At 37.1% G+C, this 17,784-nt stretch overlaps 1 long non-coding RNA gene across 1 annotated transcript; it reads left to right on the forward strand.

Annotated features, from left to right (window-relative positions):
• The first annotated feature begins 2,696 nt into the window (after positions 1-2,696).
• On the forward strand, positions 2,697-11,582 carry LOC129510439 (uncharacterized). The gene is made up of 3 exons (XR_008664595.1): positions 2,697-2,779; positions 3,962-4,069; positions 11,401-11,582. It is a non-coding gene; the product is annotated as an uncharacterized LOC129510439 (long non-coding RNA).
• Positions 11,583-17,784: the final 6,202 nt, after the last annotated feature.

The following is a 17,784-nucleotide window of genomic DNA, read 5'->3' on the forward strand; positions in this document are numbered from 1 at the left end:
TTGCTCTGTTAGCTGGTCCCCAGGCTCCTAAGGATGTGCCAACTGTGGGTTGGCCATTCCTCATCCCCACAGGGGGCCAGTGGATTTCCTCTTCTATCAGTAAAGTATTTTTTATTAAAGTTTTCCTCTGAGGTTTTATATTGTCTTTCATTTGAAACATATTCCTGTTTCTTGATTTTGCTTGACCCTATGTTGGCTTCTATTCATTAGATGAAAAACAGCCATGACCCCCGTCTTGAAGGAATGCCCTTTGGTAGAAGATAACAACTTAATGTTCAAGTCTACACTAATTCTTGGTCATCTCTCAAACCTTTGTAATTCACTAGCAGCCTATATTATTTCGAATAGCTCCAGAATTTGAGGGTGTGCTAAGCCCTGCTGATGTCCCAAAGGGAAGGATTTCAATCAGCACCTGGATTCAGGCTGACTGAAAACCCGTTCCTCAGGCAGCAGTTTTTACAGAATGCAAATATATACCATCCTTTAGCATTGTATTCACAAGTTCACAAGCCCTTCTGGGCTGCAGAGCCAGGCAATCTGGAAGTGTCCCCTTGGCAACAGTCACAAAAATCAGAGCATCAGACAAGAGTACAAACTTCTTTCTGGAAGCTACCAGAGAGCTGGAGCGAAGCAGAGGGACAGTAGATTGCATCCATCAGCCTCTGTTCCCTGAGAACACGTCCACAGTCTCCTTGAAGTATGCCAAACCGGAAGCCTGCCCCTCAGGCCAAAGCTCATAGATAAGCAAAGAGGCCTCTTTCTCAGAAAGATGGGGCTGTGTTTTAGTTGGCCTTCTGTGCAATGCCCTGAGGGTGACAGTCGGCCGAGAACTGTCTTTCTGTTATTATAGTCCCATGGGACTCAGGGATGCAAGCCTCTCTGGCCTCCAGAACCAGACAGTCAAGGTTCTGGGCTACAACCGCAAAAACTGGGTCCTCAGACATAATGACCAGTGAATCAAATGTTTCCCTGTAGAAGCTCCCCTGCAGGAGATACTGGCATTCTGGTGCAAGGCAGGGGGGAGTACAAAAATGGCATCCAAGGAAAAAAGAAGGAAGCAAAAAACAAAAAGCCACGCACTGGCTTTAACAAGACAAGGAGAAGGCACAAAGATGTCACCCATTGGCTAGAGTATAAAAATGACATCCATGGATAGGGAAAAAAAAAAAAAGAAAGTCTAGAGGAACAAAAAAACATGATGCCTCCAAGAAAAACAAAAAGTCTGGAGTAAATAATAATAATTAATAATAATAATGTCAAAATGTTAAATCCTAGAATAAATAAAAAAAGAAAGAAAAAGAAATATGGTACCTGCTGGCCTTAGTAAGGCAGAGAGAAAACACAAAAATGGTGCCCACCAACCTCATTGCTGGAAGAATATTCCAGCTCCTCAGTGCAATGCTGTAAAATGAGCAAATGAGCCTCCTTCATATCAAGTCTGGTCACTTGTCAAAGGCTGCTCCTGTATTGAGCCCAGGAAGTCTTTGTGTGAGCCCCTTAGAAGTCCTTTAATTTGCCACAGCTCCACGGGTCTCTTGGGAATAAGCATGATTGGTTTTCAAAGCTAGAGGTTTTGGGGGCTCATCTCTCTTATCATTTGGAGTGCCCAATGTACGGGGTGAGGATTTTATTCCTCAGAGAGAAGCTTTGGGTTTCGAATTCTCTCCTGATTGTGGGTCACCATGTAGGTTAGGTGGGTGAGCAGGTCAGTCAGGGAGCAGGTTGTGGCAGGATTGTGTCTCAGTCTCTCCTACCTGTTTTGGGGTGTGTGTGTGTGTGTGTGTGTGTGTGTGTTTCTCCTTTGCCTGATATGAAAGAGTTGCCCCACTAGATTTTAGATATTTTCCAGAGGAAACTGTTCCATATGCAGCTGGAGATTGGAAGTGTTTGTAGGTAGGAGGGGAGTTCAGGATCTTCCCATACTGGCATCTTGAACACAAACCTACCTCTTCTTCTTCTTTTTTTTTTTTTTTTTTTCCTCTTCTCTTTTAATAGCCATAGATTCGTAGTAAAGGTTATTGCTCATTATTTGAATTCCTGTTAACAACTAACCACCTTCAGGTTGGATGTTTATATTACAAAAAGTGTGAGTCAAACTGCTTTGTTTCTGTTACATAGTCTGTAAAATAGAAGTAATCTGTAAAGTAGGTTGGTAGTGCCAGCCATATAGAGCTATTGAGATTAAACAAGTAAGTCCACATAGAACATTGAGAACCATGTATGTAATATAGCAAATTCTCAGTAAATGTTAGCTACGGCCACAAAAGCAATCATGATGGAAGATGAGGGTGATGAAATGATGCTTTATACAGCCTTTAAATATTCATGCCTCTCCTGGTTTTTAATACTCCAAAACACTACCAGACTCTTTCCACCCTAAAATATAATTTTCAAATCTTCAGTAATCAAGAAGAAAATATGGAGTCTCCAAGGAGCCTCGCAGGTAGATATGACTGTGCATTGGATCTTACGCAGGCGGGCAGAGAGGACAAAAATCACATAGCTCACCTGGCCATCTGGATATTCAATCTAATAATAGGCTTAAGAACAGTTTTTTAAAGAGAAAATCAGGAGAGAAATTCCCTGTTGAATAATTAGAATAAATACAGGCATCATTTCAAAGAAGAAGTTATTCATTAATTTAACAATTATTTACTGGGATCAAAGTCCTTGCATTTGTGAAAGTTAAATCCTAGTGGGAGGAGAATGACAGGCTACTAAAAATGTGCATGCAAGATATTTCTCACGGAGACAAGTGGTACTGAGAAAACTAAAGCAGGTAAAAAGGATAGGCTGGAAGGGGATTGTCATCTTATGTTGGGTCATAAAAAAGGAATTACCGAGGAGAGAGTAGATGGCCAGATAGTTGAAGAAAGTGAAAAGTGATTCACATGACACTGTCAGAAAGAACATTCCAGGTAGAGGTAAGTAGGTGCAAATGTTCTGAGGCATTTCAGATGATGTGACATTAGAATATTTCAGAAATAATAAGAAATCAGTGTGGGTGAAGCTCAATGAAAAAGTCTTGAAGCAATAGGAGATAATGTCAGTTTACATAAGACTTTTTTATGAATTAGATTAAAAACTGCTGACAGATTTTGAGTGAGGGAATGAAATCATCTGACTTACATTTTTAAAGAAGCACTCTGGCACTGTGTTAAGAATCAACTGGTGGGAAGGAGATTAAGGACACTGAGGAAATCTCTAAAAGTCTGTTGTTATACAAACCTAAGCAAAAACCGGTAGTTGCTTGGACCCTGGTAGGAGTGGAGGTATTGGGAGGGACTAGATTCTGAATGTATTATCCTTGATAATAGGATTTGCTTATGAGTGGAGTATATCATAGAAAGGAGAATTAAGGGCCAGGTGCTTTGGGTGGGAAAATTTATTTTTATTTATTTATTTATTTATTTATTTATTTATTTATTTATTTATGTATTTAAATTTTCAAAAAAAAATTTATTTATTCATGAGAGACAGAGAGAGGCAGAAACATGGAGGGAGAAGCAGGCTCCTCGCAGGGAGCCCATTGTGGAACTCGATCCAGGGACCAGGACCACGCCATGAGCCAAAGGCAGCTGCTCAACCACTGAGCCACCCAGGTGTCCCTGGGTTGGGAAATTTAGAGGGTTGCAATTGCTCTTGGAGAAACTGAGGAAAGAGCTAGTTGGCAATAGTGGAGGTAGGACTGGTAAACAGTAAAGATACTGAGGAGGAGCAGCAACCAAGAGAGAATGGTGTTCCATTAATGAAGTATCAACTTTGTCAAATAATGGTGTTAAATCAAGAAAGATGTAGAATAAGGTATGACCATTTTATTGAGCAACACCAAATCTCTGGTTACCTTAAGTCTGATAGTGAAAATGAAAGTCTCTTCAGAGGGTGGGCCAATACAAGAGTTGCCTTTCTTTTCCTAGGTCTCTTTTCACAGACGCTTCAGTTATGGCTTTGTCACATCCAGGTCACTACACTCAGAGGGGTCTGCTGTTACGGGCTTCAGCTGACTCTTTTTCTTGATCTATATGGATTCCATCAGAGCCCAGAAGCTCTCACAGAGTCTGAATGAGTGGTAAGTGTGATTCCTTCTATTATTTATTTTCCAGTGACTAGGCCTAGTGCTTTGACATGGTAGGGATCTAAGGAATCTGATGGAATTTAATAAAGCAGTAGATGGCATTTGTGTGGGCATTCAATAACTGTCAGCTCCTATTTCTGCCCTGCATACATGGCTAGAAGCTACAGATGTGGTTAAAAGATTTTTGCATCAACTAACCTAGTACTCGTTGTTCAGGAGGCATCAGAATCATCTTCCTTAGGAACCTGTGGCATAACCAACAAAATTCGCTTATACCAGAGTATCTCTGAAATCCATTTCCAATTGTCAGTTACGTTATTTGACACCTGAATTCTCCACATCTCTGTTGGATGTTAGGTAGACTGCATACTTAACATGACCTAAATTTAACTCCTGGCTTTCTTTGCTAAATCTCCTTCTCCCGGAGTTTTCCCCATTTCCATCTGATGACAGCACCATGCTTCTAGGTATTAAGGCCAAAATATTTGAAATTATCCCTGAATACTTACTTTCTCCCACACCCTAAAGTCCATTCATCAGCATATCCTATTTTCTTAGCCTTTACATTATATTTAAAAAATTAATAACTTCCAACCACTTCCACTACAAATATCCTGGTCTGAGGCACCATTGATACTAATCCTGTTACTGTAGTAGCTTCCTAATTAGCTTTGTATTTCTAAGTTTGTTCTCCACCTATCTATGGACTATTACCCAAATAGCAGCCAAAGGAATCTTTTAAAACATAAATCTAATGAATCTTAAAAAAAAAAAAAAAAAAGACACCTGGGTGGCTCAGTGGTTGAGCATCTGCCTTTGGCTGAGGGAGTGATCCCGGGGTCCAGGATCGAGTGCCGCATCACGCTCCTTATGGGGAGCCTGCTACTCCCTCTGCCTGTGTCTCTGCCTCTCTCTCTCTCTCTCTCATAAATAAATAAATAAATAATAAATATATCTTTAAAAAAATAAAACATAAATCTGATGATGTCACTACTCTGCTGTGAGTTCTGCAATGAATGTAGTGTTCTACAATGACTTACCAAATTGGTCCTCCCTGGCCTTCTTATTTCTATAACCTAATCTTCTACTACTTTCTTCACCCACTGTGTTCAGGCCTCCCTCCCTCCTTGTTCTTCCTCAGGCAGTTTATGCTCAGAAAGACACTGAGATTTTGCATCACCTGTACCATCCAGCTGGTCAGCTCTTCCTCTTAATATTCTCCTAACTCAACACTTCAAGTCATTACTCATACCACCATGCCTAGGATGACTATCCTAAGCAGTTATTTAAGTGGAAAGTTCTCCCACCACAGGGAGTCCAGCTGCCTTCGACTAGGCTCTCCTTTTTCTATTGTGTGTAGTACTTATTGTAACATCCTATATAACCTACATACTTAAGATTTTATTTATTTATTTATTTATTTATTTATTTATTTATTTATTTATTTATTTGACAGAGAGAGAGAGCAAAAGCAGGCAGAGGGAGAGGGAGAAACAGGTTTCCCGCTGAGCAGACGGCCTGATATGAGACTCTATCCCAGAACCCTGGTATCAAGATCTTAGCCAAAGGCAACTGCTTAACCCACTGAGCCACCCAGGCACCCCTAGAACCTACATATTTATTTTACTTTTCTAATTTTCTGTATCCCCTGGCTACAGCGTCAGTTCCATGAGAGAGAAAGAAATCACTGTCAGCTTTGTTCTGTCTAGGATCAAAAGTTCCTAGATGTGTCTCGTGCACTGTAGGGTCTCAGTAAATATTTGTTGAATATTTGTTGAATACAAAGAATTAATCCTTTAATCCTCAAGATGATGTTCTGATGTAGATGTATTATTACCATTTTATGGGTAAGAAAACCTAGGCACAAAGAGCTTAAAAATGGCTAAATTAGGGACACCTGGGTGGCTCAGGGGTTGAGCATCTGCCTTTGGGTCAGGGCATGATCCCAGGTTCTTAGGATCAAGTCCCACATCAGGCTCCCAATAGGGAGCCTGCTTCTCCCTCTGTCTATATCTCTGCCTCTCTCGGTGTCTCTCATGAATAAATAAATAAAACCTAAAAAAAAAGGCTAAATTATTACACAAGTAAGTGACTGACCTTGAATGTGAATGCTTGCGTCTAGAATCAGCAATTGAGTAAGTACTCAAGTTAGCAGTTAGAACACTTGAGAACTACATGCCCTCCCTCCCACTGTATATTAATGTTATAGAATAATATTTACTTTGAAATGAAAAAGAATAAGAGCTTTATATGTAGAGATATGAAGAGATATCCCTACCACATTATTAAGTAGAACACTCACATACAACAAATTACAAAATAAGTTCTATAGTATGATATCTTTTGTAAAAATTCATGTATGTACGTATATATTTATAAATATATATTTGTTGTCCAACATTGCCCATCCCTTTATTATGAATGTATACACACAAAAAATTATCCTGAATAGGTGTTACATTATCATTTAAATAATTGAAAAACAACCACTATCACTACAGAATTCCCGTAACTATTAACATAAATCAATAAAGGTCAGCTTCCCTTTTTTTCCAGTGGGGTTCAGGACATTTTTGTCCTCATCAAAACAGAGATCCATCCCTTAGGGGTGGTAGCTGGATTATCTGAGCTGAGCCTCTATGGGAAGAAGGATGCTGCAAAACCCTTCACTACTCCTTATGTACATCATTACATTTCAATTTCAAAACAATTTCTTCAACAATATCCCAAAAGATGGCAGATTCTAACAATGTTTCATTCTTTCAAATGTGATTTAGGTTGAGTAGTTCCACACTTAATCTCCTCACTAGTTTTGACCCTCTGAACTCATGGCATGCTCCCAACAACAGTGGTCTTCAACAGAGGAAGAGCAGGGCAGGGCAAATATAAATTCTTTATGGGTCATGATTCTTTTTTTTTTTTAAGATTTTATTCATTTATTCATGAGAGGCACAGAGAGAGAGAGAGAGAGAGAATGAGAGGTAGGGACACAGGCAGAGGGAGAAGCAGGCTCCATGCAAGGAGCCCGACGTGGAACTCGATCCCGGGACTCCAGGATCAGGCCCTGGGTTGAAGGCAGGCGCCAAACCTCTGAACCACCCAGGGATCCCTGGGTCATGATTCTTTAATAAATCCCTGGGGGTATACACATTTCTTATTGAGAATATTCTAATATATTCAATAAGTCGGAAAAATTAATACTTTCTTAATTTACCTATCTATTCATTCTGAAATCCAGGACTAAATGTGTTTTTATATAGATGATAAAATATTATCAGTACAAGTCTTGGTTGAGCTAGCTTTCTACATACATAGTAACTTATTTGTGGCCTTCAGATACACTTGCAAAATTCAATAGTGTTCTTTTTCTTCTTCTTAAGTCTTTAGAAGTGGCAAATAAATTCAGTGTTTTCATTTTCTTTTTCTGAAATGAATCAATAATATTTTCTTGGTGCTAATTCTTATATTTCCATTTATATTTGTTAACACATATACATACTTTTATCAATATAGCTCTGCATTAATTCAATAATTTTATCTGTAAACAATTTAATTATATTACTTTTATTCAAAGTGTACATTTTTAAAATCATGAAGTGAGTAGTAAAGGGAAAGCAGTGGACTAAGTGAAGGGAGCAAATGTATTATTGTCTATTAGTGCTTTCTAATAGAGAGAGGCATACGGAAGAGTGAATTTATGCCAGGTGCAGGCTACACAGAGAATAGGAAAGGGGAGGGGATAGAGTGATTGGATCAAAGGAAACATAAAGATCTAATAAAAGTTGAAATAACACAGTACTTCTGGACTGTCATCCTGTATTACATTTTAGTTTAACATCCCACACATTATAAATTCCATTTATAAATTTATATTTACTCATTTTCATGCTCAAAACCAATTAATTTTTACTCTCTCATTTAATGTCATCAGCTCTTGCTTGAATTGGCCACCTAAGAGCATTTCAGAGCCAAGGTCATTAAAATATTTCTGAACCAGAAGTAATTTCCCATGAAGTCCCCAAGGTGTTAGATTTCAAACCAATACATATATTATGGCATTTAGAACTCCGTGATTTTCATTTATGCATATCCCAGTCAGCATATGATCACAGCTGGAAAAATGAGCTTGTATAATGAAATAAATGAGATGCCAAAGCAATAGTTCTTCTTAGAATGGAAGCCATTAGCCTAATTGCCACAGATGGATGATAATCAGGTCTCATGGCCCCATTACTTAGAGTTGTTTTTTAAGCTTCAAATATGAATATAATATTTTCTTGTGTTCTTTGGGTGGTCACTAGCATGGAGCAAGAAAATATTCCTGTGCTAAGATGTGAACTGATAATTTCCTGAGGGAATATTCTTAGAATTCTGAGTGTCAGAGTTATCCCTGAAATCTTGTTTGTTAAGTTCAGCACAGGGTTGCGGTGAATGGAGATGTTTACCCAGGGTCCTCACCTGTAAAATGGATATTATCACCATCACCATCACTATCATCACTATCATTGCTATCTAACAGTGTTGGGTTTTTTGACATCATTGATGTAAAGCATTTAGCATATATACCCTGGTAGATAGTAATGACATACAGATATTCTTTAAAAAGTATGTATGTCTGTATGTATTTATTTATCAAATTCAAAGTTATTGTAGATTCTTCTTTTTTTCTAAGATTATTTATTTGACACAAAAATTTAGAGTAACTTTGAATTTGATACATTGCTATGTATTTTAGATCTGTAATTGACAGCCCTTCCTACTTCTTTCCCATGTAAACACTGAACTTTGCTTAAGAGAATGAATTTTTCATCTCTGAGTGGTACAGTAGAAGGAGCAAGGACTTTCGAGTCAGACTAGCCATGTTTATGATGCTAGTACTGCTATGTAAAGGTTTAAAACTTGGGTAAGTCATGTAACTTTTCAGTTTCCTCACCTATAAGAGTGTATAGAAGTACTAAAAGTGTAAAGATTTTGTAAAGATTAATACATATATGAAATGCCCCCAGATATTCATTAATTGTAGCTCTCATTACATCATTATAATTTCATGATAAAATGTACCCCATTCTCCATCTGTTACTTGTTTTTTTCCACGGATAAATTTCCTGACCGGAATTTTTAAGACAGTTCTTTCAAAGTAAATTTGCCACATTGTTTCAGCTCCGTTCAGTTCTCTTTGTTTTGCCTTCTTCCTCTGGAATGGGAGAATATGGAAAATGAAAGTCAGTGACTTTACACAGGCTGGAACCATGACTTTGACATTAGAAACTGGAAGGAGAGTTTCTTAATATTTCTGTCTCATAAACTGAATATGCAAAATAATCTACTTTCCTTCTGAAAACATATAATCTAAGCCTCAGTATCTTGGACATTCTGAATTCCAGAGAAAACGATGAATTTTTACTTCACAGAAAAATCTGAACTCCCCTCCCCATAGACCTTTCTTTCTGCAAGTTTACTGTGTCCTTGGAATGTCGTCCTTTAGCCAACTCCACTCTTCTCTAGACAACATCTCTTCTTCCTTTGGGTCTAGATTCAACCCAGAAAGATGTAGCCTCATTTTCTTGATTCAGAAAGTTCACTTTTATTTTTTTCTTAAGTCCCTCTTTCATGATAATGATTACAGATGTAGTGATTTTGTTTGCATTTATCTCCCACATAATGCGTCCCCAAGAGCCAGGAAGAGTATGTGTATTGTTCCCTTTATACTACTGGCACAGGACAGTACCACACACACCCCAGCCATCTTCTGAATATTTGGTGAGTCAACAGAGTCAGCAATAAAGAAAGGGTGAGCTAGAGACACCGGTGACGTATATATTTTTTTAGATATCACAGGACTCTTTTTTTTTTAAATTTATCTTTAATTGTGATATGGTTGCATTGATAATTATGTTTCTTCTCTTAAACTGAAACAAAATAATAAGAGAGCAAATTAAAATAACATTCTAGTACAAAATTTTTAATAAACATTTTAAATATTTATTTGAAAGAGATAGAGCACAGGAGCAGACGGGGGAAAGACAGAGGGAGAAGGAGAAGCAGATTCCCCCCTGAGCAAGGAGCCTGATTCCAGGGCTCGATCCCAGGATCCTGGGATCATGACCTGAGTCGAAGGCAGACGCTTAACCAACCTAGCCACCAGGTGCCCTATTCTAGTAAAAATTACTTTAACTAAAATATAATTGGGTAAAAGTACAATAAAATTGCTTACTATAGGTCACACAATTTTAGTTATACCTCAAAAGGACAATTTCTTAAACACTTTGAAATGTATTAATTTTATTAAAAGAAATAAAGGACACATACAAAGGCCAATTTAATTACTTTTAACTCTTGTTCTATTTCTAGCTCTGCCCATCGACTGTGGGATTTGGGGCAAGTTGCTTAATCTTTTTGTGATCAAGTCCTTTCCTCCCAAATGGAGGAAGGTTAGAGTTCTTAAGAAGTTAAGTAAACCAATAAATGAATAGTTCTTAGAATATTATTGTTGTTGTTAGATTTTTTAAAAAAATAAACAGTATTTGCACCATACCTGTCAATTTCTCTGAGATGACGCTTGCACCATCAAGGAACCTATGCATCTTGTCATTTACCTCTTTAGTAAAAATACATATTAAATAAGCTGACATTTACTTTTTGATACCTAATCCACTCGTATTAATTTCAACATATATCATATATCTAATTTGTTTGAGATATAGCAAAACTTAAAACTCAGCATAAGTTTTGTCCTTTTATGTATTGTGGACAGAATGATAAAAATAGCCTGGTTGGATGGTTTTATTGGCTAGTCCCACATATACTAAACCTGATTGCTTAGAGTGGGAATAAGTGAGGCCCTTCATACATTTTCATTAACAGTTTGCTTTCCCAAATAACAACCTCGTGGGTCAAAAATCTCCTCCCATGGCATCTGAAGGTCACACTGAACTGTAGAAAGATTCTGAGAGAACCAGTCGACAGGATAGACCCAAAGTCACATTAACTCCAGAAAGTCTAATGAAAGTTCAATGTAAAGTCTATTTACAGAGATGGAGATAGCACTAGCACTGGAGACGCCAACAAGGGTTTGGTGAAGTATCCTGGCACCAGGAAGGTCCAGACGCTTTTACTACCAGGTCCACCCAAAGGAGCAACCAATCTGGGATCATGGTTGGGACGTGGTGCGTGGGGAGAGCTGCAGATGTGGGCATTTGATCCCCAAGGAAAGCAACCAAAAACACTGGAAAAAATTGCAGCCCAGCAACAGGGAGAGGAAGGAACAATTCTCTCTTCTCTCTCCCCCTCCTCCCTTCCTTCTCTCTGTCTTGTCAACTCACCAGTTCTCTGCTGCTGCCATGTTGGCCAAAACAAAACTGAGCTGGAGCCTTCGGGGTGTAGGGGGATGATGCAGCTCCTGGGAGTCAAGCTCTCCACCCACGGCCGCCCAGAGCAAGGTGTAGGAGGAGACCCGGAGGAAGCATCTGGCTGGAAAGTGGACATTCCTCAGTCAAGAAGATTTTAAAATTACAAGGTACTCTCATATTAAGTGAAGTTGATTCTTTTTCTGCTTACAATGAAACTTGTGTGGTCAATCAAGTTGGATAGAAAGCAGACATAGCTGCAAGTATATGTCACTTAATTAGTATGGTTTATGTTTTATGACTAAAAAAACACAGGGATAATTTTACTGCTTATTAACTTAAAACTACTTGCAAATGAAATTCATTTTTTTCCTAGCCGCACGAAGATTTTAAACCTACTTGCTAAATTACCCTGGCAGGCCACTTTCTTAGCATCTTATGCTTCCCATATGCTGATAAGCATTTACTTTCCTGGTCCTTTGGTATTAATATAGCAGTATTTATTATGGAAGCTCCTGCTATAATTATGTGCAATATTGCTCTTTATTATTCAGGGCTGCAAACATTTTCATTATTGATTGAGACTCAAGACTATCAATATTTAGGTCCAGAACAGATTAGGAAGCAGGTAGCAAATACCTATACATTTTCATGATCATCCTGCACAATTCTAATGGTACTCTAAGAGTGTTAAAGTCACATAATTTTCCTCTGGGATTCCATGGTGAAGCCCATTTCAGATCATAGAAACATAGAATTCAAATTAGAAGAATATTCTTAACCAAACAAATGAATTATTTTTGTATTGTATGATATATTTTTGAATGTATATATGTAGACCTTTAATCTGGATATTTTGCTTAAGAAAGTTGGTGATAGCTTAAGCTTATCTTCAATCGTTGTGGTGAATGCCAAGTAGTAATTGAAGTCTGCAGTTCTCAAACTTTTTGGTCTCAGGACTCTATACCAAAAAAGTATGGAAGGTCCTCACTGTTTTTTGCCTGTAAAGGTTAAATATATCAACATTTTTTGTGCTAGGAATTAAAACAGAAAATTTAAAAACGTTTATTAATTTATTTTAAAATGATAACTATCTGATATATTAATCCCAGTAACACATTTTATGGAAAATGTAGTTCCCAAAGCAAAAAATAAATTGGCATTACAGATTACAATGTAGTCGTGTGAGACAACAAATACATAAGACAATTAAAATGGTGGCTAATAATAATTACTATTTAGGAAAAAATAAGCATAAAAAAGGATTGAGATGACCGAGTGGCAGGATGCCATTTTAATGAATGTGATGAAGGTAGACCTCGGTAATGAGGATGTCAGAGACTTGGAAGTTTTGAATATGTAATCATTAGATTTCTGAGGTATGAGTGTTTCAATGAGAGGAGATGGTTGGATGGAAATTCCAAAACAGTATCTGTGGTATGTTCAAGGATCAGGGTAGGGTGGACATGAGCGGAGAGGCGTGAGCTAGCCATCAGGTGATAGGATACATGGGCAGAGATGTAAAGGACATATTGAATGAGGCTTTTTAGATGATTGAAGAAATTGTACCTATGAGAGTAAATCATTGGGGTGGGTGGGGGGAGCCAGCAGACCTTGACTTTTTGCCATACTGGGCAATATAACATTAAATACTGTATTTGAAATAATTTACTTGCCAAGTGGTACTGTTATATACATTGTTTCATTTAGTATTTCTAACAAAGGAAGAAATAGGTAAATAAAGCAGATATCATTATTCCTCCTCATCAAAGGGAGGAGATAAAGCTCAGTAAACATATGCTACTTATCAAAAATTCAATAGCTAATTAATAGCAGAACAGAGACACAGAGCCAAATGCTGTCACTCCGGGTCTAGAGGGATCTGTACTCTCTCTTGCTGCCATGTTTTTTCAAGGTAAATGATGCCATTCTACCTTTATCTTTACTTTTGGAAGTAAGCAAATTTATTTATTTATTTATTTATTTATTTTTGTGACTCATACTTTGAAATCTTTTCTTTCTGGAAGTTCTTAAGCACTGAGTTGGCAGACAATTGAGGTTGATGGGGTTTTGTCGAGCTTCTATTCTCATCTTCTTTCTCAATGAAAACATTCGTGTGAGTGAAGAGAAGTGGAACAACTTTTCCACATTGTTGTGAGTTCAGTAGAAAGTAGCATAAACAATTCTGTCCATACCAGCTAGATAAAAAGCAACCTCCATTTGTCCTTATTCCCATAGTTACCAAGTTCGGAACACAATTCAGGTCCATGACAACCTCAATTCTAGGCTCTGCACTCAAGTGGGAAACATCTGTCAGTCACATGGGACACGTTGCCAAATGCCAGCACCCTTGTACAACTGGTAATTTTCATACCATTTTCATACCATCCTTTTTTATTCTATTTTCAGAATATTTGGTGAACTGGTTGCTTTAACATTAGATTTATTTCCCCCCACAGCTTTCAAAAGATATCTTGATTGAAATGTCTAATGAGTTTAGAATCTAGCTTTAAAGAAATATTTTACCTGTTATGACAGTCATGTATGATTATTAGCAATCATTTGAAATACTGTAAAACATTTGAAAATTCTCCCATCCCCAGTAAAACATGATATTATATTGGAATGCTCACATACACACACATGCTTAAAATATCTTTTAGTATATCTCAATTAGCAGTTTTGCATTTTTCCACCAAATAATGTATAAATATTTCCCTAAGCAATTTACTCATCTTCAAAAACATTTTTTAAATATTGAAATGATATCCCATTACTTGGATGTACAGTGATTTAATTGAGGATAGTATTATTATTATTGGGAATTTTGGAAAGATACTACTAGTAGGCAAAATATTTTAAATATCATGCCTTCATTCCCAAATTGCCTTCCAGTACAGTTTGTAACTATCTTGCTCCCAAATGAAGTCTATAAGGGTCCTTGTCTCACTATATCCTTGCCTCTGGTGTTGAATATTGCCATTGCATGCTCCTCATGTGTGATGGCTGCAGGAAAGCTGCTCCACTTTTAAAATACCATTTATATTTTTGGGCAGTTAGAAGGAGAAAGGGAAAAAATATGTATGTATATATATGGATTAGCTGAGTCTGCCCACATTGTTTATATATATTTTTTTCCAGTAGACACGTTCTCACTCCAAACAGAATCCTGTGTCTATTCATAAAGAAAAGAGGAGACTGGGCATTGAGTTAGCAATCAGCCATTTTTGCTTTGGAGGTCAGTATGGGACAGTGATCAGAGTAAACAAGTTCACGTCTCAGCTCTAGGATTCACTAGGTGTGTCTTTTTGTGCAAGTGGGTGGCTTCATCTCTTCAATCTCAGGTCTTCCTCAGTCAAATGAGGTAAACAATGATACCAAAATCACATCATTTTAAAAATAATTGAAGAAATTGTTGCAAGAAGAGTGGTTAAACATTTGTCTAACATTTTGTAGGCATTCATTAAATGTTAACAGTCTATATTCTAAAGTATTAACACTAGGCTCATCATAAGATTTGTAGATGCTGTCATCTTTTAAAAATAGGAATATTATTATTTCATACATTTAATATTTTGTCCCTATTATTAGAAATCTTCATTATATTTTCTAAGTAGTGGTAAGAGAAAATATAGAAAGACCATTTACTCTTATATGTCTTTAAAATTATTTATATTTTCTACATACTTGGTTTTTTTTAAGATTTATTTATTTATTCATGAGAGACACAGAGAGAGAGGCAGAGACATAGGCAGAGGGAGAAGCAGGCTCCTTGCAGGAGCTGGATGTGGGACTGGATCCCAGATCCCAGGGTCACCACTGGAGCCGAAGGGAGCTGCCCAACAGCTGAGCCACCCGGGTGTCCCTCTACGCACTTATTCTTAACATTTTATCTCCCCTTTCTCCAAAGTTTATAGCTTTTTTTTTTTTATCCTGTATTATTACTTTGGCTAAATTTTCTGGGACAATGTTATAAAATATGTTGTGGATGTGGATGAGCCTCTTTCTCACTGCTACATTTATGAGAGTGACACTACATCTTGTTACTAGGTAACCTGTTTACTATTTAAGATAGATACATTATGGGATCCCTGGGTGGCGCAGCGGTTTGGCCCCTGCCTTTGGCCCAGGGCGCGATCTTGGAGACCCTAGATCGAATCCCACGTCGGGCTCCCGGTGCATGGAGCCTGCTTCTCCCTCTGCCTCTCTCTCTCTCTCTCTCTCTCTCTCTCTCTCTCTCTATCATAAAATAAATAAAATTAAAAAAAAAGATAGATACATTATCATATATTAAAGATGGTGCTTGGGCAGCCCCAGGGGGCTCAGAGGTTTAGCACCTGCCTCAGCCCAGAGCGTGATCCTGGAGTCCCCTGTATGTGTATATATATATATATATATATATATATATATATATATATATATATAAATTATTATCTCACATCAAATCAATCTTTCAATCCTAGACTAAGTCTTACTTAGGCTGGTGTCCTTTAATTTACTGTATTTCTCATATGTAATTTACTGGTCTTATTAGAAGAAGTGCTGCTATTTAAAATACGTATAATAGTATTATTCAACATGTAATGGTGTTCACCATTGTACTGTAGCCAGCACAAAATACAGACTATTTTGTTTAATCTTCAGAACTTTTTTTACTAAGAAAGTACTATCTAAATACCTCTCTTGAACAGATGCTGAAACTGAGACTTTAAAAATTCTATAATTTGATCATGGTCATACTAGCAAAGATTTGAGCAACTAGAGTTGAGATTTTAGTCAAATCTTTCTCACTCCCAAGCTCATCCTTATAGAAATTATGCTATGTTTTATTTTGTTAACCACAAAAGTAGCTCTCTATACAAGTAGAATTATACGTGTATAGAAGACATTTATTCAGTGCATGCTGCAATGATATATGTAGACTCCTAAGGCCCTTTGGGATGCTGAGTACTCAGTACTTGTGTAGGTCTTCATTGTATTTATCCTCTTGTTTTTAGAAATAAATGTGTAATGCAAAATGTGCAATTAATTGAATTTTTTTAAGTTCAAGAAGAGATTTTAGAGCTATGAATATACCTTTGCCTACATCCATGGATGTTTTTGGTAAGATTTTATATATTTCTTTGAGAGAGAGAGAGTGAGAGTGAGCACAAGCAGGGGAGGGGCAGAGGGAGAAGACAACTCCCCATTTAGCAGAAAGTGCCACTTTGGGCTTGATCCCAGGAACCTGCGACCACCACCTGAGCTGAAGGCAGATGCTTAACTAACTGAGACACTCAGGCACCCCTACATCCATGTATTTTAACATAAATTACTTTCATTTTTATCATATTTGCTTTAAATTGAGAATAATTGAAAAGGAATAAAGTTTATTTTACTTTCAAGTGGATTAGAAATGTCCAGTGCTTCCTCCCACCCATTTGTTTATTCTGACATTACAATGTACTTAGGGATTACAACTTGTATTTAAAAAAAAATATTTATTTGAGAAAGAGAGAGCACGCATCTGTACTTGAGTGGTGGGGAGGGACAGAAGGAGAGAGAGAGAGAGAATCCTCAAGCAGATTCCCTATTCAGTGGGGATCCCAACATGGGGCTCAATTCCCTGACCCTAGATTATGACCTGAGCTAAAATCAGGAGTTGGCCACTTAGCTGACTAAGCCACCCAGGCACCCCTACAACCTGTTTTTTATGATTTAGAAAATTTATTCCATTTTAATGTTTGGCTAAATTTGCAATAGGTAATTGACTAGTACATTCTCTGAATAAAAAAGGTCATTGATGTAGTATTTTCAATAGACATCAAAGAGAGACTTAAATTTCAACTCAAGAAACCAATAATAAAGTGGCAAAATTACACTAACATGTAGAAGTAAAACACTAATAAAAATAAAACAGATATTCATAAATTAGGAATTAGATAGTATTGAATTATTAATTAATTCAATAATTAATAAATTGATGATGACTGGATTCTTTGGATAATTCAATAAAATAGATCCAAACATGACAAGAAACAATTAAAAGGGGGAAAATGCAACCACAAATTTGGCAAAGAACATGTTACATGGTAAACCTATGCAATTATAAGAAAACTTTAAAATATAACAGACTAATATGTCAAAATACGCACTAGTTAATTTGACAGTCTAAAAATATATTTTAGAAATGTTACATTATAAAATCTGACATGAACAGTTAACTAGACTAAAACAATAGAGTAAATTTTTATAGTAATCAAAATTCTAGGGGATTTTCAGACAAATACAGATATTAAGCATAATTGTTACCTATAAGAGCTCTGAAGCCTTGGGGCATCTGGGTGCTCAGTGGTTGAGCACCTGCCTTAGGCTCAGGGCATG

This window comes from Nyctereutes procyonoides, unplaced genomic scaffold, assembly GCF_905146905.1.
Source record: "Nyctereutes procyonoides isolate TBG_1078 unplaced genomic scaffold, NYPRO_anot_genome, whole genome shotgun sequence".
Classification (NCBI taxonomy): domain Eukaryota; kingdom Metazoa; phylum Chordata; class Mammalia; order Carnivora; family Canidae; genus Nyctereutes; species Nyctereutes procyonoides.